We start from the raw sequence: 21,927 nt of genomic DNA on the forward strand, positions 1-21,927 counted from the left end.
CCATCTTCCAGAGGCTGCAAGATCAGCTCCGCAGGGCATGGAGGACTCGGCCTCGTCTGTCCAGGCTCGGCTGGCTGCGCTGCTGCAGCTCTGCAGAGAGCTGATCCCAGAGGCTCTGTCTGCTGGGGCCACCTGAGCCAGGGGGAATTTTCCATTTCTTTCAGATTGTTCTTTTCTTTTTTTTGGTTTTTCTTTAGTATATCAATATAGAGTTTGTTACAATACGCAGACTCCCAGGAGCTTTCTTTTGCTACCCAGGCTCTGCAGGGCTTAGGGGAAGAGGGGGACAAGGGTGCCTGGGCTGGGCCAGCTGCCCAGGCGTGCAGTGTTGCAGGGAAGATGGCCAGAAGCCCCTTGGCCTTTGGTGGTTCTGCTGAAGCCTTTGTGCTGCCCACAGAGCGGCTGGGCAGGGGCCGGAGCTGCGGGGATCCCTGCCAGAGCGGTGCCTGGAGATGGCCACAAGCCCTGTGCCAGGCAGGAAGTGCCATCCGTGTCCTCCTGCCCGTCTGCTGCTGGCTGCCTTGCTGAGGGCTCCCGGCTGCCTCTGGATGGGGCTCCTCTGGAGCTGCTGTGGGGCTGCGGCGCTGCTGCCGGGCAGCTTGGCCGGGCTGGGGCAGCCCCTGAAGGGCTGGGGCCATGAAGGGATGAGGGACTGGGAAGCCCTGACAGGACACGGCAGTGGGAAGGCACAAGGGGGATGTGTGAATGAGTGGGTGGCTGTACCGTTGGCTGGTGGGGAATTGGGTTGGAGACAGAGAGAGCACTCACCCCGATGTTCATGTGGCAAACAGAGAGCGTTTATTCTCAAGCCCTTCCTTCTAAAGGGCCTTTGAAAAACCCCGCCTGGATAATTTCATTGCTCTGATCTCTATGCCTTGTCAGATTCTGGCCAGTGAAATGCTGCAGCCCTGGGTGAGATGTGACTGGGCGAGGCCCCTGGCAGTAAAACCAGGGCTGGTGCATTCACACAGCACAAGCCAGCCTGCACTGTGACACACGGCAACAGAGTGCAAGGCACAGCTCCGGGTGCTCCCCAGGAACCTCAGCGCTGGGAGCCCTGTCTGCCCCAAGCTCCAGGGGCTGCAGTGCGAGCCCGGCTGGGCTCTGCCCTGGGGCCATCCTGCAGGGACAGCTGGACACAGGGAGCACTCCCTGTGACTGTGGTCACAAGGGTTTTCATGATGAAGAAGAGACGAGAATGTTGACTCCATGATCAGAAGGCTTGATTTATTATTTTATGATATATGTTACATTAAGACTATACTAAAAAGCAATAGAAAGGAAAGGTTTCTTGAGAAGCTAGCTAAGCTAAGAATAGAAAAGAATGAATAACAAAGATCAAGAGCCAGCTCTGCCATGAGTGGTCAAGAAATCCAAACGCACAGGAGACCAATCATGGGTCTACCTGTTGCATTCCACAGCAGCAGATAACCATTGTTTACTTTGGTTGCTGAAACTGCAGCTTCTCACAAGGAAAAATCCTAAGAAAGGATTTTTCAGGAAAGATGTCTGCGACATGTCACCTTTTTTTTTTTAGTTAAATTAAAAGGAAAAGTGTTTGTAATTTTCTCTGCTGTACTCATGCCGAAGAAAAAGACAAACACTTGACAGGTTATCTGTTGCCAATCAAACTCCACTCAAGTGCTCCTGTGGAATGCACTTGGAATTTCTTCACCCGTAGAACATAAATTCTATCATATCACTAAAACAATTTTATAATATAAGAAAATGAAAAAACAATGCAAAGAAAATTCAAGTCCAAGCAGCTGAGTTTCAGGAAAAGTCCATGGCTTGAAGATGTTCCTCTTTGCCATATCTGAAAGTTTCTTTTGGTCCTGAAACAGGCTTGCTACAGAAAAAGTCCATCAATAGTTATCAAAAGTCCATTGACAGTCTTCAAAGAATTTTGAGAAAATTTCTGAAATGTCTTGCCACAGCCCTTTATTGAACAACTTGGGCCGAAGCCAATCCCTGGCTCCTCAATGCCTCTGAGCTGCTGCCAGCTCTTTCACCAATTTTTTTTTTTTTTTTTTTTTTTTTTTTTTTTTTTTTTTTTTTTTGTCTTGTCGGAAAGAGCAGCAGCAGCAGAGGAGCCAGAGAGAGGCCCTTGGGGGCCCTGGCCCATGTGGAAGGATCAGGAACCCCAGACCTGGCCCACTGAAAGGTGGCCTAGGACCAGAAGGGGGAAGCAAAGCCCCCAAACCCAACAGGAGGCTGGGAGGTGGCCCTGGCCCAAGCAACCAAGCCAGACAGCCCAGGCCCAGCCCCCAAGGCAGGCTCTGCATTGGCACAGACCCGCACCCTGCTGCCAGTACAATGGCAGAAGGGGTGACCAAATGCTTCCTTTCCCCAAAATCACCGAGGCATGCCGGCAGTGGGAAGACAGAAGCTGTCCCGAGAATCTTCGTCTCGGGTCTGGGGATGTCCTTTCCCCACAGCAGACAAGCGATGCTCGCTTCCTGCTGTGCCCTCTGCCTCTGCAATGCAAATGCAACAGGTGTTCCTCCCATCTGCCTCACGGCACCACCTCCACCCCCTCTGGGCTGGGGACCAGGGGCAGAACTTTCGGGACCCACCTCCCCCTCGCTGCTGGGGCGCGCGAGGGGCGGCAGAGAGATTCGCATCCCCCAGGGGGAAACCCCGGACCAAACACCCCCCAACCTGCCAAAAATGCTGATCTTGAAACCAGGCAGCCGGGCTGCGCCCACAGCCAGCTGTCAGGCCATGCCTCCTCCACGGAAGGACAGGCTGATGCCCTCTTCCCCTGTCCCAGCTCCCCCCGTAGGGGCAGCCCTGGGACAACCCGAAAAGCTTGGGGAGGAAGTCACGCTGGATGCAGGAGGCGCCGCTGCAGCTGCCGCCCGCTCCAGGGCAGCCTCTGATGCAGACACGGAGGACAGAGTCCCTGCAGGCGGCAGAACTGCCGGGGCGGGCAGAGGGGCTGCCTGGGGAGGCGGCGGGGGCGGTGGGGGCGGCACAGGGTTGGCAGCATCTTCTGCTCCGGACTCTGACATCGGCCGTGGAAGCGCAGTCGCAGAAGGTGGTGGAGTCCACACGGGAGGCAGCGGGATGGCCGGGGAGAGCGGTGGATCGCTGTTGCCCAGCAACATCGGCGCAGCCTCGGGAAGCGGCGTTTCTAAAGCCTCAGATGCAGGCAGGGAAGCCGGCGGAACCGTGGCCGGAGCACCCACAGGCTCTGCCGGAGGGACGGCTGCGGAAGGGGCCACGCGGGGCGGGTTGGGGCGGCGCTCGCGGCGCTGGGCAGGGCGGCGCCGCCCACTCCCATCCCCCTGAGAGCAACGGGAGGGGGGAAAAACCAGCTCCGTCTGAGCATGCTCCGGAGACGCAGTAAAATAAACTTTGGCTGCGGGCAAAACTTCGCCCCCGCGCTGTGGTTCAGGGGGGCTGGAAAGCAGCAGAGCGTCCCCCTCCAAAGGGTCTTCCCCCGGAATCGGGGGGAACGGGGCTTTCCCCTTGCAGTTAGCAATCCAGGGAAAAACAGCTGCTCTTCGTTTCAAGACTAGAAAGAGCTTCAAAAAGGTTGGATAAATCGAGGGGCATCCGAACCTACGGTCCAAAAAGAATTGGAAAATGGAGTCCATACACTCCCAGATGAACATATCGAGGGCATATAGCACATTCGTAAAAAACCCAAAGAGCTTTGCCCATCGAAAAAACTCATAGAGATCTGTCTCCAACAGGAGAATTCCATCCTCTTCACCCCATTTTTTCCAGAGGGCAATAAGTTTCTCCTCTGAAGAGGAGAATGGAACCTCATCCTCTAGGGGAGAAGTCCTCCAGATGAGCAGCCACAAACTGCGAATGGCCTCATCTTCAGGAGGGGAAAAACCAACAGTACCTTGTGACAGTGTCCAGGACTGTCTGGCTATCTGCATGGTGCTTCTGAGCTTTCTGAACATCTTCCTGGAGGGTTTTCAGAAGGTTCTCTTTGTGGTCAGCCTTGCTGTGAACTCTGTCCAAATTCGAATCTTCAGTTCTTCAGCTCCTGGCTAGAATCCACTTCTGTGGTCACTTGTGAAGCAACCATCAATGCCACACATTCAGGGTTTACCCAGTGCAGCAATGCTCCTCTGGTGGTCTCACGAAGTTATGATTGTCCTCCTCAGTCAAGGGGTCACCAATTGTGACTGTGGTCACAAGGGTTTTCAGGATGAAGAAGAGACGAGAATGTTGACTCCATGATCAGAAGGCTTGATTTATTATTTTATGATATATGTTACATTAAGACTATACTAAAAAGAAAATAGAAAGGAAAAGGTTTCTTCAGAAGCTAGCTAAGCTAAGAATAGACAAGAATGAATAACAAAGATCTGTGTCTCAGACAGAGAGCAAGAGCCAGCTCTGCCATGAGTGGTCAGTAAATCCAAGCATCCACAGGAGACCAATCCCAGGTCTACCTGTTGCATTCCACAGCAGCAGATAACCATTGTTTACTTTGGTTGCTGAAACTGCAGCTTCTCACAAGGAAAAATCCTAAGAAAGGATTTTTCATGAAAGATGTCTGCGACAGAGAACCTATCTTGCTAGGTCAACAGGTATCTCCAGGCTGTTTGATCTTGAATCTGAGAAATGCCATAATTCAGGCTAAAAGTAGACTAAAATTGTTTGGAGTGTTGAAATCGTATGTTAAAAAAAAAAAACAAAAACAAGTGCTACCATCTAAAACTCAAAGTATTCTTTCCTTCTATGCACTAAATAGTTGAGCAGGAAAGTAAGTCTAGTAATAGTCTCCATAGAAGGGAAGGTTATGTTCCCATGATTTCTGAACCCTTTAGGCAGTGAAAGGGCTGATAAAATTAGGATACTAATATCCTTCCCATCAGGATGCATATGAATGTGTGAATTATTACAGTGCAGCAGTAGTGCATTGAACTATTCTAAGAAGGTTTCTGATTATTGACACTTCAAGCTACTTTGTTTCACAAAGCATATGTCAAATATGCTGTCAAATAACTTGTCATTAATAGCTCTTGGTAATCTTTGGTTAAATATACATGCAAATATCTGTTCTCTAAAAAGTTAAGAATAACTTAAGGCAAATAATTAATATTATTACCTGAATGTTTAAATCACTTGATCTGAGCAGTATACCTATAAGAATCATTTGTTACTTTCTGTATATTAATACAGGCCAGCTTTACTTTATCCCAAAGCCCATCCACTGGAATTCTGCCATCAACTCCAGGAGCAGGTAGATGTCCTGTCAAAATTTCTGTTCTCTTTTCTTACTGCTTTCTTTAATACAGAAAAAGCATCACTGTTCAAGCTGCATCAGTTCCTTGCTAGTTTATGAAGAGGTGGTGTATTTGTTAGCTTTTCAAAAGGTGTGTGGGTATGAGTAGGAAATAATTATTTCTTCTGAGTCTGAGTTTCAAGCAGCTTTTCTTGTTCCCTGTTCCAAATGTGGTGTTGAACTGAGCACAGAGGTGGTTGTAATTGAGTGAAGAAGCTGAGATTGATGGATTGCCTTCCATCTTCACAAGGTTTGATATCTTGTGTATGAACTGGTGGCTTCTTGCTAAGCTTTATTGTTTTGGCCTGGTCCTATTTGGCAACTGTATTAAGCTATTGGTGTTTTGAAGTTGAAGAGAACACTAGGTTGCTAGTCCTAAAAACTTCCTAGTGTGTTTGCAGCTGTGAAGTTAGGATTGACTTCCTTGTTCTGTCTGTGAGTAAATCCCCATCAAACTCTTCCACATCCAAGTGAAATGCTTGACACTGAATGTATTCTTTTCTAATAAACCTCTGTCTTGCAAAAGAAATCTGTTCAGCAATATCATTTCAATTGAACAGCTTCTTCAAGCATGTTCAGCCCTGCAAGTATTGGGCAGCCTAAGAAGACTACTCTATCTCCTGCTCAGCTGGATCCTTTTGATACTCAAGGGGATTCCCTTCCTTCAGAAGATCAACTTGATGACACATGGGTAAGTGTATTTGGGTAAGTTGATTTCCAAAGTATTGGAAAAACCTGGGGGAAGTCTTTAGAGCATACGAGAAAAATCCTTGGGGGCATTGATGTTGTCTGGCATTGGTATGTGCTGCAAGTACAGCTATGGTTAAAGCAAGCAAACACATACATTTCAGTTAGCCACCTTAAATTGAGCTACACATGATTTTTTCTAGTCAGAAAGGCACCATTCTGCTGTTGGGATGTGTGCTAAAGTGCCTAGAAGGTGGTATTTCTCAAGTCACTGCTTCTGATATTACAGTGCTCTCTTCTGCATTTCTGTAAATGCTTCATAGGGTTGTATCTTAACACCTGAATTCTTAAACCACTCAATTTTATAAGTACTTTTTTCTGTCTTTCAGATTTCCTCAAGCATCAGCTTCCTATATTCTACTACAGTTTGCTCAGTATGGAAACATATTCAAGCATGTGGTATGTCTTAGTTTGACACTTATGTCAGAAAACATTGTGAATTAAGCATTTAAAAAACTACATTTCACAATTTCCACTTGATCTCATTCAGATGTCCAACACAGGAAACTGGATGCATATTCAATATCAGTCTAAGCTTCAAGCCTGGAAAGCCTTAAGCAAAGATGGAAAAGTTTTTGGTGAATCTATCATGACTGGTGTCAAGCCTTGTATAGAAAAAGTAAGTTAATAGTTGCTTTTAGTTCAAAGGCACTCTGCTTTTGGCCTTGCTTTTTATTTTCCCTGATGTGTTTAATTTTTTTTCTTTTGGAATTACAAACTGTAGGTAGTTCATCTCTATAGATATAGTCTGTTACACATTCACATCAGTTTTTTCTTAAATATGTGCCCACATTTCCTGCTGAGAAGGACCATTATGAGCACTCTCTGTGCTCTTGGGAAGTTACAATGCACACAATTCTATTGCTGTACGAGATGAGGAAGTGAAACCATCATATAAAACACAACTCACATAAGTTTCCTGACTGGAATTTAGGGCCTGCAGTAGATACCTAATGGCAGATTAAGACTGTGGCTGCTCCTAATTGTATCTCTCTATTTTTTATGTGACTATGTGCTTCTGGCTCTTGAATTTATCTTAGTACTTTGGATTGAAAATTTGTTAGCCAGGAAATCCCAATCGTGTTCTCCCACCTGCCCCTATAAAAACATGTCACTCTCTTGTAAGTAGTAGCTGGGGATAGACATGGCTGTCTTGTAGTCTTAATATTAACATGAGTTATTAATGTCTAGGTATTGGCAATATCCTGACCTTCAACACTTGCAGCCCTTTGCACTGGGTACTGTAATTAGCTTAAGAAAGTAACAGTCATTCCTCAGTCATTCTGCACAGATTATTTTTTTTGGTCTCCTTTAAGGATATATGATACTAAAGAGTAATGTAAGCTTTCTAATGTAAACTATTCTGAGAAGGCAGCCTTAGAAACTGAACTTGCAATTGCTGAAGTTTTAGCAGACTGAAACATTTCTTACACTCAATAAAAAGCTGTGCCCCTACCCAAGCCGTTCTCTTCCCTGGGCCACGCGGGCTCTGCTCCAGGCTCCTGTGGGCCCGAGCCGGGTGCCCATGGAGCCCTGGCCCAGTCGGTGCCACACGGTGATTTTGTCAGGGGAAATGTTCATTGGCAAGTGAATGGAAAAGAGGTTTGGCAAAGGGAGGATTTGAATGGTTGTTTTTACAAACTCAATCTTAACAAATCCATCTAGGATGGGTTAAAACCCATGCGGACTATCAGATTTTACAAATATCATAGAATGATCAAGTGGATCAGCTGACAAAAGTCAGCAAGATAAAAATTGGTCCACAGCACACAATTTGATCAATGGTTACATTGTGAAATAAGGCACAATGGAAATTGTTTTTTGCAGCACAAACCTGAGGCTGGCAATTGCCCTGAAAGAGGTGGAACAGTATTCTCAGTGCCCAGTGCCCACACAGTGTTCCCAGTGCCAGCTGAGGCTTAAACAAAACCATCCAGACCTGACATGACCCCTACATGTCAAAAGTAACAAAACACTCTGGTCAACTGATAAGAAACTCAATAAGCTAAGCTGCAACCTGGGGTGTAACAGCTCTATACTTTTACCATCAATGTTTTGGGCTGAAGTATCAGTGAACGAGACATCTCCAGGTTCAGAGTTGGCAGTAAATGCAGGGTTATTTATTATAGGGTTAGCTTTTGTAACGTTAACGTGCCTGGAGTGGGGAGAGGGATGAGCGTGTGTTCTTCCCCACCCTCCTCCACCTTTTGTTGTTTCCCACAGGTGTTCAGTGGGGTTTCCTCCAATAGATTGTTCAGCGGAGGGAGTGAGACTTCTTTTAAAATGTTTTGCAAGAGCTGGAGTCTGTGAATTAAGCATCTGAGTTGCTTTTATTTCAGGGTTTTAGCAGGCTTTTGCTTCTCACCCTGGAGCAGTTCACCTTAGCAGCTTGCTCCTTTTATTCCACTGACTTGCCTTTTGGACATGATCAAGTTCTGCAGCAAGCAATGCCACTGCCTAGAGCCTTTCTTAACAACCAATCACTTTTTTAATAACCAATCATCTTTTCAGTAGCCAATTTCCCCTTTTTTTTTTTTTTCATCAAGTCCGCCCCAGGTGTAGGGAGGCGACTACTAAATTAACCGAGGAAGAATAACAAAATATTTTCCCCTGAAGTTTTCCTATAGCCCCCACAGAGGAAGCTGCATGATAAATACCTAGGCCTGCATAGGGACAACACCATCTCCACAAGGCAGCCGCTACAGAATTGGCCTCAGGACTAAAACTGCCAATTCTAGCTCTCCACAACAAACCACAGACTGGTGGAGTTGCAGAATTGGTTTCAGGACTGAAACCTGCCAATTCTGGCTTTTAACAACAAAACACAAAAAGCACAGGGGCATGGGTCCCCTCCAAACAGGAGCTTGTCAGCTCTGCACAAAACCCCACATAGACAAAGGAATTAAATCCCTAAACCCATTGACCACAATATCCACAATTCCTTCAGAGAAAGATGCTTTCAAACTTCCAAGCCTACCGAGTAAACTACAATTCCCACAACCCCTTGAATAATTGAAGATATTTTTGACAATTCTCCCACCTTAGGGAGAAAATTTCAGGTGGATGGAGAAGCCCCTGTCTTTACTAGGAAACACACCTCCTCTCCATCTGAACCCACTTTAAAAGTTAACAAGGGCTCTGGTGTGGTGTGTCCCTGCTACAATGGGAGCCCCTGACACATCTAATAATCCATCTCCATTATCCCCTGGACTTCCTCCTCCTGAGGGTCCAGCTGTTTTTGTGAACATTCCCACTCCCAGTGTCCCTCTGCCCAGCAGATAGCACACTGATTCTTTCCCAGCTGCTGTTTGGCTTGGCTCTCCCCTGCTGAGGAGGGAATGCTTCTGCCACTTCCTTGTAGCCGACCCTGTCCCTTCTATTATGGGGAACCACTTGGGTCCTGGGGCCCTCGGGGCTGTAAAAATTCTGCCATCACCTTTGTCCTTGCTTCCTCCTTTTCAGCATCCCTTTTTACATACACTTGCTGTATCTTTCTAAGCAGTTCATCCAGGGACATATTCTGCCCTTCCTCTAGTCCTCCCTGATAGTGCCGGTGGGTGCTCATTTTCTGCAGCTCAAAGCCATTCGTCTTTCCAGTGAACCAAACAAAATCCTTCAAAGAAAATCCTAATCTTCCACCAACAATCTGCATTTCCTGGATTTTCTTTCCTCCTTGTTCTCCCTCTCTTTATTACACACCTTATACCACAGCCAGTCCCTGTCCTGCCAAAGTGTCCAAACGTGGCCCCCAGGTCGTGATTCTCCCGCAGGGAACAAGAAGGCAGAGCTGCACTTTATTGGCCACTAAGTTATCTCTACCGGGGGAGGACTGACCTTTTTGGAATCTACTCATTTGTTCCGTTTCCTTTTGTAACACTGACTGGACTTTCATTCCATGAGGGCTTTTATTCCTTTAGAATTATGGTATTATCATCCCTTCACAGAAAAACATTTGCAAACCAATGGATGGCCATTTTTTTTGCTTCTGTGTTACGTTTTCTAAAGTGACTCTCAGTGGTTGACATTAAGGCAAATGAGTTACTGCTTTGAGTTGGAAGCAACCTTGAAAACCTTTCACGTTGCTTTAAATGAATGAGGAGATAGTTGGCTCTCACAATTAAGAGATGAATATTATGTGTACGGTAAGAGAATTTTTATAGCTGTACAGTTATGTTATTTTTGCATGTTCTCTCCATAGTACTCTTTCCCTTCCCCCCTTATTGCTGTCACTAGTGGGGCATTTAGAGGAGGGAGAGCTTGTTACCAGGAGGCAGAGCATGGCAACACCTGACCTCCAGTCAAGGTGTAAGAAAGTGACTTCCACCATTGGATGGCAGGGAAAGAGTTGACTGACAAAACTTTGAGAGGGGCTAAGGGTATAAAAGGCAGAGCATCCATTTTGTAGATGAGCACGTGGCTTTTGATGGAGACTCGCAGTCTTGTAATTTTTCCTTAATCGCTCTTTGTTGTATTTTTGTTAAGGTGTAATAAACCTTTGAAATTTTAAAAGTGAGCCTTGTTTCTCACAATGTTCTTAGGGCATCTCAATTAATTTGGGAAGTGTGCAGTTTTTTTGAACTACTCGAGCGAGTTGAGCAATGAGAGGTAAAGCTTTCCTGAAGCGAGGATTCTTTAATGCCAGATTCTTCGGTGTTTTCAAGGTAAAGATGTTTTTGTCCTGCGGCAAATGACTTCAATGAGAAAACAATTCCAGCACAGTGTAAGAGCTTTGGACAGAGACCAAGTGTTGGCAGCAGTTGCTCCAGGTGCTCCTGCCATCAGCCCCCAATGCAGGTGGGCTTTGGCTCCCTGTGGCACAAAGCCCCCCAGGGGCACAGGTCTCTGGGGCAGGAGACGGGCACCAGCGCTGCCAGGGCTCGGGGGGTGGCAGCTCTGCTTGGGCGGGGACTCTGCCACAGCTGCTGCTGTCAGCGCTGCCGGGGGCCCAGGGCTCAGAGCAGCATTCGTGCCCGGGCCCACACGTTCCTTGTGCGTGTCACACCCGTGGGTTTAGGATGGCCACGGGCCGGGACGTGTCCCAAGGAGGCCGTGCCAGCTTCCCTGTAAGGCCCCATGCCCTTCCCGGCACAGCTGTGTTGGCAGCCCTGGGGGCTCCTTCTGCTGCCCTGAGCCCGCAGAGCAGGGCAGCGTTTGCTGATGCTCTGAGCCCTTCCTAAAGATCCTGTGGGGCTGTCTTAGACACCTGGGGCCAGGCATTCCTTCCAGCCTGGGCCACTTTGGCTGGGCTGGGGACAGCCCCAGGGCAGGCGGCAGTGTGTGCAAGGGCCCTGGGTGGCACGCTGCAGCACGGTCACTGTGCCATGGAACGGAACCCGGTGTCCAAGGCCCCTTTGTGACATGTGGGAAATAGAAGCTTGCCCGGGAGCTGGGAGCACGCGACGGGGCACAACGGGACAGAGCAGTGCCATGAGGAGCCCCCGCACAGCACACTCGTTTGTGTCCCACCCGGAGCTTTTCCGAGGCGTTGTTACTGCAGCTGACTGCGAGGCCAGACTGCGGGACTTGGTGACTCAGAACTTTTCCAAGGCATCTCCCATTCAGTGTCAGTGCCATCAAGTCCAGACCATGGGATCTGGTCACCTAAATTGTTAATGAGGAGTCTTCTGTCATTGTGGCAGGAGCCCTAAAGACCAAAGTGCAGGACTTCCTGTCCTGCAGCCTTCCTGAGGCTTCCCTGTCGCAGGTGCCTTGAAGGCACAACTGCAATTGTTGCCTTGGCAATATCCTGAGGGATCTTTCTAGAAGGTGCCGTCAAGGCTGGGTGGTGGAATGGCGGACAGATTTCTCAGCCCTTTCAAAGTGTTCAGGGGGAAAAAAAAGAATGACCCGGAAGCCGCCCAAGCACAACAGCCTGAAGATCTGGAGCAGATCCAGACACTGCAGGATGGTGAGTAGCAGAGCTGGGCCACAGGGCTGATGGCTACAGCCAGCTTGGCCCCATCCCATCCCATCCCATCCCATCCCATCCCATCCCATCCCATCCCATCCCATCCCATCCCATCCCATCCCATCCCATCCCATCCCTACCCCTGGGGACATGCCCACGGACAGGATGGAACAGGGCCCGGGCAGACACCCCGCAGTGGCTTTGCTTCATCCCCTGGACCATCCCGGGGCTCTCCCTGCCTGTGGAGCGCAGGGCTGGGCTGTGTTCTCCGGCCTCTCCCGCAGCCCCTCAGCTCTGGCTGCGCTCGCTCTTTGCCAGGTGCAGCCCTGGACAAGACACGAGAGCAGGAACCCGGCCCTGGCTGCTTCCACCAAACCCTGAAGGTACCTGCAGCCACCCCCACCTGGCTGGGCCTGCTGTCCCTGCTCAGCCGAGCACCATGCTTGGAGCACGCCATGCAACGTCCCTGCCTTCCCTGTCCTTTGTTCTGCTGCAGAGGTTACGGAAATTCCTGCGCATTCGACGTAGGAAGACCGGCACCTCAGCAGCTGAGGGCCCAGCCCAGCCTGACTCAGGGCTGACCGAGCTCCAGGCAGAGCCTGATGTCAGCCCAGATTCGGCTGAGCACTCACAAGACTCTGAGGCTGCAATGGACAAGGACAGGGCAAAGGTGGACAAGGAAGTGACTGAGGATGTGGCCGTCACAAACACTGACAATGAAGACACTGAGGACATCTCAAATACTGGCAGCATGCCCACTCCCATTGTGATTCATGCTCCCACTATGGATTTTTTTGAGGACACTGCTGTTTCTCCTCAGCAGCAGGTAAGCAGCCTGGGGCCAGGCCTGGAGGCCTGCCAGGATTGTGTGTCCCCTCAAGCCATGGTCACTGGGCCCCCTCAGCCTTTGAGTCCAGCACAGTGTGGCGGGAAGGGAAGCCTTTCTTGGGGGAAGCTGGGCAAGTTGCTGCCTTGGACATCACTCAAAATCTCCCCCATGGCTCCTCCAGGTGCCAGCCATTGTAAGGAGCATCCACCAGAGGCTGGTGTCCCATGGCACTGTGGATGCCAGGCTGCAAAGTGACATTGTGAGGCTGGCTGAAGAACACCCTGCTGACGTGGTGCTGACCCTCCTGCGCTGTGCCCCAACGTGTGACAGGTACGGGGCCCACGTGCCTGCACAGCTCAGGGCTCACCAGCCTTTGGGGCCCATGGCCCTGCACAGCCTGTGCTCTGGGCTCTGCCAGACAGGCAGAGAGGTCCAGGACCCTGGGGCCCCTCTGTTTCCCGAGCCTGCTGCCAATGCTCCCTCCCTGCCCCTCAGGGCACCGGGGCTCTGTCACCTGGGCCCCCACAGCTGCACAGGGCATGGTACTGGGACTGAGATGCCCCTGACACAGAGCTCTGATCCCACAGAGCTGCTGCAATGATATGGAGAACCATTGGCTCATCACGAGTAACAGTGGAGAAAGTGCTGCCAACACTGGTCCGGGTAATGGAGGATTGGCCACTGCACAGCGCATGCACCTCTGATGGGGATGACACAAATGTTCCTGCCCTGGCTGTGAGTTTCTGGAACTGGCCTCTGCTTGCCCCTTGGTCATCTCCCCAGCAGCTCTCCATCCTCTCCATGCCTCAGGCGCTGGGCTGAACCCTGGGCTAGGGGCAGGCTCAGGGGGCACCAGGCCCACTGCTCCTCCTGCATCTGCCCTTGGGCCCTGCCCCATGGACACCTCAGCACTGAGCGCTGTCTTGGGCTGCTTCTTTTGCAGGCAACTCTGGTGATCTGGGTGATGGTCCAGGTGCCTCAGTACCATGAGGCAACGATTCATTCTTTCTACCCTCTGTTTGTGGCTCTGCTCTTCCATGTTGCCATCACCACACAGCAGATGCCACCAGAGGAAGTCGATACCTTCTGGAGAGCATGCCAGGAGGAACACCGCCTTCCCAGCAAGCTTAACAGGTCCCAGTCTTCCTGTCCTTCCCATGCCCTTGTGGCCAGTGCCAGTGCTCCCAGTGTGACCTGGGCTTTGCTCTGCACACAGGTTTGCAGTGCAGGCCATGAAGGCTCTGCTCTACCTACTGCGCTGTGACAATGAGGTGATGTCTATGGAGCGCAAGCGTGGCTGGGACACGCTGCTGTGTGCTCACACCCAGCACTATGCCATGGGTCTGCTGGCCTGGTGAGACCCCCTGCTCCCCAATGCCCCTGGCATTTGTGCCCTGTGCCCCACTCAGTCCCTGTGGTCATGGGCCAGAGAGCCTCGTCACTGAGGGACAGCCAAGAAGACTGGAAAAGGCTGGGAGAGGAGGGGGCCCAGAAGGGCCACCTCCCAGAGCACCCACATGCCCTCCAGGGATGCTGGGGAAAGACCAGACCTCTGTGAGTCAGTCCTGGGAGAGGTTTGCCCCCCCACCTCAGAGTCTTGGTGCCTTTTTTCCCCCTGCCAGGGAGATGCGTTATGCCTTGACCCCCCTGTGTTCCCATGTTGCATATCGCCTTCTCCTGCTGCTCAGCAGTGAAAAGCCAAGGTGGGATCTGCCCTTGCTGGCATTCCTTGTGGAGGTGAGCCTCAAGGCCAGCGCTGCCTGGCTGAGCTGCCTCCCAGCTCTCTGCCCTCTCACAGCCACAGCTGCCTGGGACGGTGCCCGTGCCCTGTGCTGCTGCTGCTGCTGCCTGGGCCCAGCCCTGTGCACTTCTGAGCTCCTGCTGGCTGGCTCCCTGTCACTGCCCTGTGCCTTGCAGGTCCTCGAGTGCCTGGACTTGAGGAAATGTGCTCTCACTGTCGTGAAGATCATGTCAAGTTGCCTGCAGAGCAAGTGCAGGGAGAGGCGTCGCCTGGCCCTCAGAGGCCTCGTGGTGCTCAGCAAGGATCCCTCGATGGTGAGAAGGGGGCAGCGGCTGAAGCTGCGCTGGGGAAAGCTGCCCCTTGGGCTGGCAGGGCTTCAGGAGCTGAGGCAGCTGCTCCCAGCTCTCCTGCCTCACCTGCCCCAACGCTTTGGGTCAGGCCTTTGGCCTGTGGGCCCTGCAGCAGCAGGGTGGCCTTGCAGTGCCAGGGTGGTGGTGGCAGTGCAGCCATCCATGGCTTCCCAGCACAGCCTTGTGTTCCACACAGGCCAAACATCTACGCAGCGTGTCTCGAAGCCTTCTGAAGCTTCTGGGTGATGCAGATGGAGAGGTGGTCAGCATGTCCCTCTCTCTGTTCAAGAAGATGCTCCAGAAAAAACATCTCCTGATATCTAGCACTTCTGCCCCAAAGCTGGCTGAGGCACTCCTGCCACTCTTTGACAATGTAAGGCTCTGTGTCCCCAGCCATAGGCACTTGCTGCTGACCAGAAATTTTGTGCTCTCTGGATTTTCAGCTGTTTGCCCAGGAGTACAGGATATTTGATGCTTAAGTATTTTCCTCCTCCTTTCCTCCAGGACAACAGCCAAGTGCAGGCGCTCTCCATTTACCTCTTCCGCAAGATGATGGAGTTGGTAGTGGATGAGGGAAAAAAGCCCTTGAAGACAATTGTGAACCAGAGCCTGCTCCCCCTCTTCTTGCACTGCCATGAGGAGAACCAACACGTGGCAGAGGTGAGGTTTTCTGGGATGCTGCTGGATCCCTGGCAGGGGGCTTGGCTGCCTCCTGCCCTGGCACCTCATGGACTGCAGCCTCCTCCAGGCCTTGGCACAGGGATGTGATTCCGGTGCCCTGGGCTGTGGGGCCATCTCTGGGTCTCTGCTGCTCTCCAGGCCTCTCGGGAAACGCTGCATTGTGCGGCCAGGTTCTTGGAGAAGACGGATCTCCAGAGGGTGCTGAAGACGGAGCAGCCGTTGAAAATTGATGAGTGCCTGGTAAGGAGGGCCTGCAAGCCCCAGCCTCAGCCTGGAGAAGGCCCCTGAGGGTGGCGCTCAGTGTGCGGGGCCGGGCAGCTGTGCCCCTGCCCGCTGCTGCAGCCAGAGGCCGCGCGGGCTCTTCTCCAGGCTCCCGTGGGCCCCAGCCGGGTGCCCATGGAGCCCCGGCCCGGCAGGGCTGCGGGGCGGCACCGGGGCTCCCCGGGCAGCAGCCGGCCCTCTGACCCCTGCCCTCGGGAGCCCTTGGCCAGCGGCTGCTGGCCGCGCCTCAGGCCTGTGCGGCCAGGGGAGGCCGGGGCTGGGCGCAGGCAGCGCCCGGCCCAGGGGCTGAGCCCGCGCCAACCCTTCCCTCCTGCCGCTCTCTGCAGCTGGCAGAGGACAGGAGCCAAGCGACCCAGCACATGCAGTGGGCCCTGCGGTTCCTGGATAGCCCACAGGAGTCGGTACGGGAGGCGGCCGTCAGGATCATCGGTGAGCCCCGGGCCCGGGCTCCCTCCCCGGCCCATCCCGCCGCCGCTCGGCCCCAGCCCCGCCTGCTGCCCCGGCAGCGCCGCTGGCAGGGAGCTGTGCCGCTGGGGCCGTGACAGGCTCTGTGTTCACAGGCAGCGCCGGGCGGTGCCGCAGGGGGAAGAGGGAAGAGCTCCGGGCCCACAGTCAGGGTGAGTGCGGACACCGGGCTGACAGCGGGGCCTGCCCGGGAGAGCTGCATTGCCTTCGCTCCCTGGGTGCATGAAGGGTGGCCTGGGCAGAGCACAGCGAGCGATTTCAGGGACACTGGTCCGGGGGATTCGTGGCCAGCGTCTTGCGGCTGATCCCGTTTGCCCCCTCCTCTCTTCTGGCCGATGCAAGAGCTGAGTGGGACACCCCTGTGTAGTGGTTTTGGTTCACTAATTGATGATTTCCTGGCCAAGGTTCCAATTAGTGTGGTAAGTTCCGTGCTGGTTAATCACCAGTTCATCCAGTAGAATGTAGTTCATAATTTTCTGTGTGAGATAGGATTAGGAGAAAGGCAAAGCAGGCTCCAAACTTTAAAAGGGTATGAAGAAAAATTTATTAACAGTAACTAAAAGAAGGAGTAATAAGAATCAGAACAAAACCTTCAGAACATTTCTCCTCCCCCTACAACTTTTTCTTTCCCACTGATGATGTAAAGGGACAAAACCAAAATTTTGAGTCACTTTACTACCTCTAGAATATCTCTCTTCTGCTCACTTAAGGAGAAAAGTCCCTCTTGTTAATGTTATGGAGATTTTCCACAAGAAAGCAGTTCTCTAGTTGCTCTCAATTTCCATCAACAGCAGCCACACTGCAGGGAAATCTGCAATTCTGAAATCGCTCCCATTTTCCACAAGCTTTTCCCACAGCTGTGTTTCTGTGCCGTGTCAACTTATGGGCTACTGTTCTAAAGATGAGCTGTTCCAAGGCAAAGGTTCTCTTTATCTATCTCTAAAATCATCTTCCATCTCTAGCAAGAGAGATCTTCTTCTGTTCCTGGGGGCACAGGATCTTCATCACTCTTCTCTCCGTCTCTGTTCAAACTTGTCCTAGAATCATACCTTCATGTCTTATAGGGAAAAAAGTGTCCTTCTCCCTATGTTTACAAGAGGATTTCAGCCTAAAACTAAAGGCATCTCCTCATCCCTCCCATCTGGGACTTGACTTCTTCACTGACCTCAGCCAGGCCTAGGCTGGGTCAGCTGTGTTACCTCTTTGTTGGCCAGAAGGGAAAAGAGAAAGTTCCCAAGTTTATTTTGTTTGTAACATGTGTTTTTCACAGAGGCTTTCATGTACAGCTTTCCAGATTCTCAGTTCCCAAAACCAACCCTTGATTGGTTTCCTATCGGACACGGAGGAACCTGCCAGGAGCCTCTCCCAAAACATCATGTCCGTGATGCACAAAGCAGCACACAGTGGCAGGAGCGTCTCCTAGGATTCCTGCAGTTGTGGGTGCTGACTGTGGCTCTCTTCCTCTCTTTTCCAGCCATTTAAGTCCCAAGGAAAGACACTAGTCCATCCCACTGTAACCTGGATATTCACAGCCAATTTGCCAGAAGAGCTGAAGAATTAGGTGCCTCTTCAGGATCCGGTGAACCAGTTTCCCAAGAACAGCACCAGGAGACACTGAAGAGCAAACCATCTCCCAGTGCCACTGAAGCTCCAGGCACAGCTGATGCCTGGCACAGCTGAGCCTGTGAGAAGCTCCCGTAGCTCCTGCCATCACCCTGCCTGTTGACAGCTCCCTCCCTCCAGCCCTCAGACCCTGCCCATTCCCTTTTCTTACCTCCCAGCTCATCCCTTTGCCTCACTTTTCATTAATAAACAGTTTGGCTTTTTCACTTTGCCTGCATCTCTGTGGAGCTGAAGCAAATCCGGGGCTCTGGGACACACAGGCCCCTGCTGCCGTTCTCTGGAAAGGTCCCTGTGCTGAAGGTGCCATTCCACAGCACTGTGCAGTTCCACATCTTGCGGAGCACACTGAAGGCCAGCAGTGGGACAAGGAGCCTGTGTGTGTCAGGGACCAAAGTTGTGTCTAAGGCCCTGTCTTATTTGGTCCCCTGTTGTGCACATCAACAAGATAATGAATAAAACCAGGTTCAAAAACGCTCCTGGAAAGGCAAGATCCCGATTTTAGCAGCTTTTCCCACCTCCACGTTGCAGGAATTCATGGGTCTGCTGGATAGGGAATGTTCATCCCAAATTTTCTGCCCACTTCTCTAGGAACACTCTAATGACAGTGGTGATGTGGTGATTCAGTCTTCTGAGGTTTTTTGGGATATTTTTTGGGGATTTCAGGGGGCTGGGATCCAAGGAGAGAGCAGGACACAATCCAGATCCCGAAAATCCCATATAGCACTGGAAATGAGGAGAACTCGGTGGAAACAAGCACAAAGGAACTGGAAAAAAAGAGTTTTTTAGAAGGAAAAATGGGGAAAAAGAAGGATAAAATTCCAAATGAATCCACTTGTGAAGAATAACCTGGAGGCGCAATAGGAGAAATTCCAACACAACAGGTTACCAGGGCCTGGGAGGGCCCAAGTTTTTTTATTTTATTCAGGAACATTTTAGAGGTTTTTTTAAATGTTACTGGATTTTTTTCAAAGAGAATCCTACTTTTCCTTTTTGACTGGACTGGAAGTTGCCTCCTGTTCATGCTGTGCTGGTTTTGCCCATCTTCATTCCTGAATTAAAAATTAAAAAATAAAAAAACAGGAAAAGGATTTCAAAAAAGGAGAAATTTTAATATTAATAAGAATAATATTAATAACAATAAAGTAGTAATAACAATTGTAATAAATAAGTTTCAAGATTCTGAATATTTCTTCTTTGTAGATTTTTTGGGAAATGAAAGTTTAGTGTTTTATTTTACAATTCAAAAAACTTTATTTTGCTATGTGTTATCCTGGAGATAAAAACTTCTTTGGTTTCATGGGTTGTTTGGTTTCTTCCCTTGAGTTGCTGGGAATTTTTAGGGTTGAAAATTAAAAGATGTTGAAATTTTAAAAAAGGGTGGAGAGAAAGAAAAAAAAGGGGAAAGCAGGGAGAAAAGTAAAAAACAAGGGAAATTCTCTTAAAAATATAAAAAGCAAGCAAAGTATGAACAGTTACACTTTGTTTCCAATGTGCGCCTGAGTGCCTTGATTTTTCCATGTTTTTTGGTGCAGTCCTGAGTTGTAGAGTTCTCCGGACAGGATGCTGAGCTTGGTGGAGATTGTGGAGCTGCCGGAGCCATTCCCAGTTTTCCTTCCCACCTGTAGTATCCAATGCCATCACACATGTGTCCGTTTTGGAGCACCAAAGGTGCCATTTTTATAAATTCCCAATGCCCAGAATGACATGATTCCATGGGAATTTGTGAGGGGAACAGGAGTGTAGAGAGCTTTTTGGATAATTGGTTAGCTGAGAAAGGACATTTCAATGTGATACCGATGGATAAGGATAGGGGAAACAAGCTGGGGATTATGTAACCGGTGTCCAATCACTGACAAAGGTCATAGTGACCTTCGCTGAAACGGGAAGATGCGGGAGAAAATCGCTTGCCAGAAAATGTAGATATCCTAGGTAGAGAAGCTAGAAGAATGCAAACATAGAAACAAAATAATCATTAGAAGATAGAAGTAGGTGTGGTTGATCTAAGTGTGCTTTAACCAATAATGAGCTCAGCTTTTGCAATATGTATAAGCTTCATTAACACCAATATAAATATGTGTGAGTTTTCAATATACTTTGGGATTTGCCATCCACGCATATTGTGTGAGGCATTTCTTCCGCCGATCTCGACAAATGGTGAGCCCCGGACGTGATTCAACGGCAGCCATGGTCGAGCGGCGTACAGAGTTCAGGTCCTATTGCAGCTGAGGACGGCAAAAGCACCGCTGAAAAAGGGAAGGTGCCGTGCCCTGGGGACCTCATCAGAGACCCCGGCTGATACGTGCTGCCGGAAGCCTGCAAGGGCTGCAAGAAGCGCGCTGCTATCTTCGACATGGATAAAGAAAGGCAAGCAGCATATGATTTATTTCCTAGCTTTTTATAAAAGCGTAAGGTTAAGGGTATAGATTTGCAGAAAGAGCTTCATGGGTTGTTAGCTCATGGGTATGCACAAGGACTTTTTTGGACTCCTCACGCAGTGCACAGGTTATCAGAGTGCCGTATATTTGGGGATTAGTTCTGGCAGGCAGTCATAGATGCTGATAAAGCCGCGGGACAGTTGGGAAAGTTATGGCGAGTCGTGCATGCTGAATTCTTGAAATACCAGGCAGAGGAAAGAGCTGCCCAGCAGGCTAGTGCAGCCCGTGAAGGAAACAGGAGTTACGGAGACTGGTTTGGCTCCCTGCCGACGCTAGTTCCTGCTCTAAACGGCAGCTCCCTGCAGCTATCAGCTCCTGCTTCAGGCGGCAGCCCCACCCCGCGCGTACTCCAGCCGTGCCGTCTGCGCCACCTGCCCTGGTGTTAAACCCTACACCTTCTCTGCCTCCTCCCGCTCCGCTCCGCAGCCGCCCCGACCCCCGAGCCGGGAGGGCGGCAGGACGGGCCTCCCACCCCCCGTGGGGCAGCGGGCTCCAGGGGGTCCGCCCGCCCCGCAGCTGCCCGGCGCAGTTCTGCTTCCCGGCCACCAGCTCCCTGCGTCCGGACACCAGTAGCAGCTGTCACCGCTTCGGCTCAACCTGCCTCCAGCCCGCCATTGCTGGGAGCCTCGGAGTGGACCTGGCACTGTAGCCACAGTAACCCTGATGACTATCCACCCAGAAAAGGTTCCAACTGGAGTAAAGGGACCACTCATTATTGATGGAGCCTATGGGAGCCTTTCAACCAGGATTACCTAATCTGGCTGTGCTGCCAGGGGACTGGCCACTTTTGATTATTGATCTGAAGGACTGCTTCTTTACTATTGCTCTTCGTCCTCGAGACACTGCAGCAGATATTGGACTGTGTTACACAAGGCAGTGTTCGGAGATGTGATTTTGATCTCCCTATACAGCGGACAGTTTGGTGTGGACCAAAATTTTTACTGGATGCACTTACTCAGCATAACAGAAAAACGGGGGAGGTATGGGCCTTGGAATGGATATCTCCTCCACTTCAACAACATAAAACTCTTCTTCAGAAAATTGAAATTTTAGCTGATTTGTTCAAAAAGGGTCATGATAGGACAATGGGGTTGGATTCAATGCCCAAAAAGATCACTAAAGCCCTTATCGGATGCTATAACTGTTTACACAGATGCAGGAAGAAAATCCAAAACTGCAGCAGAGACCTGGCAAGAAGAGGGACAATGGCATCATCATATACTCCGAGCTACTGAGTTGGACACTTTGCAAACGATGGAGCTATTGGCAGTTGTATGGGCCATGATGCATTTCTCTGGACCTCTTAACATTGTAACAGATTCTTTGTATGTTGCAGGCGTGTGTGAGCGAATAGAGGATGCCTCTATAAAAGAGGTTCAGAATAGGAGGTTACATGAGCTGTTTATGCAACTGCAGAGAGCAATTAAGCTAAGAAAGCATTCCTTTTGTGTTATCCATATCAGAAGTCACAAATGGGATATTGGTCTGGGGGAAGGTAACATGCGAGCAGATAAATTAATCTCAATCACACAAGCAACTCCGATTCCCAAACAAACCATAGCCAGGGAGGCACACTCCATGTTCCACCAGAATGCAAAAGGCCTCCATAGAG

This window comes from Agelaius phoeniceus, chromosome 8 (assembly GCF_051311805.1).
Source record: "Agelaius phoeniceus isolate bAgePho1 chromosome 8, bAgePho1.hap1, whole genome shotgun sequence".
Taxonomy (NCBI): Eukaryota; Metazoa; Chordata; class Aves; order Passeriformes; family Icteridae; genus Agelaius; species Agelaius phoeniceus.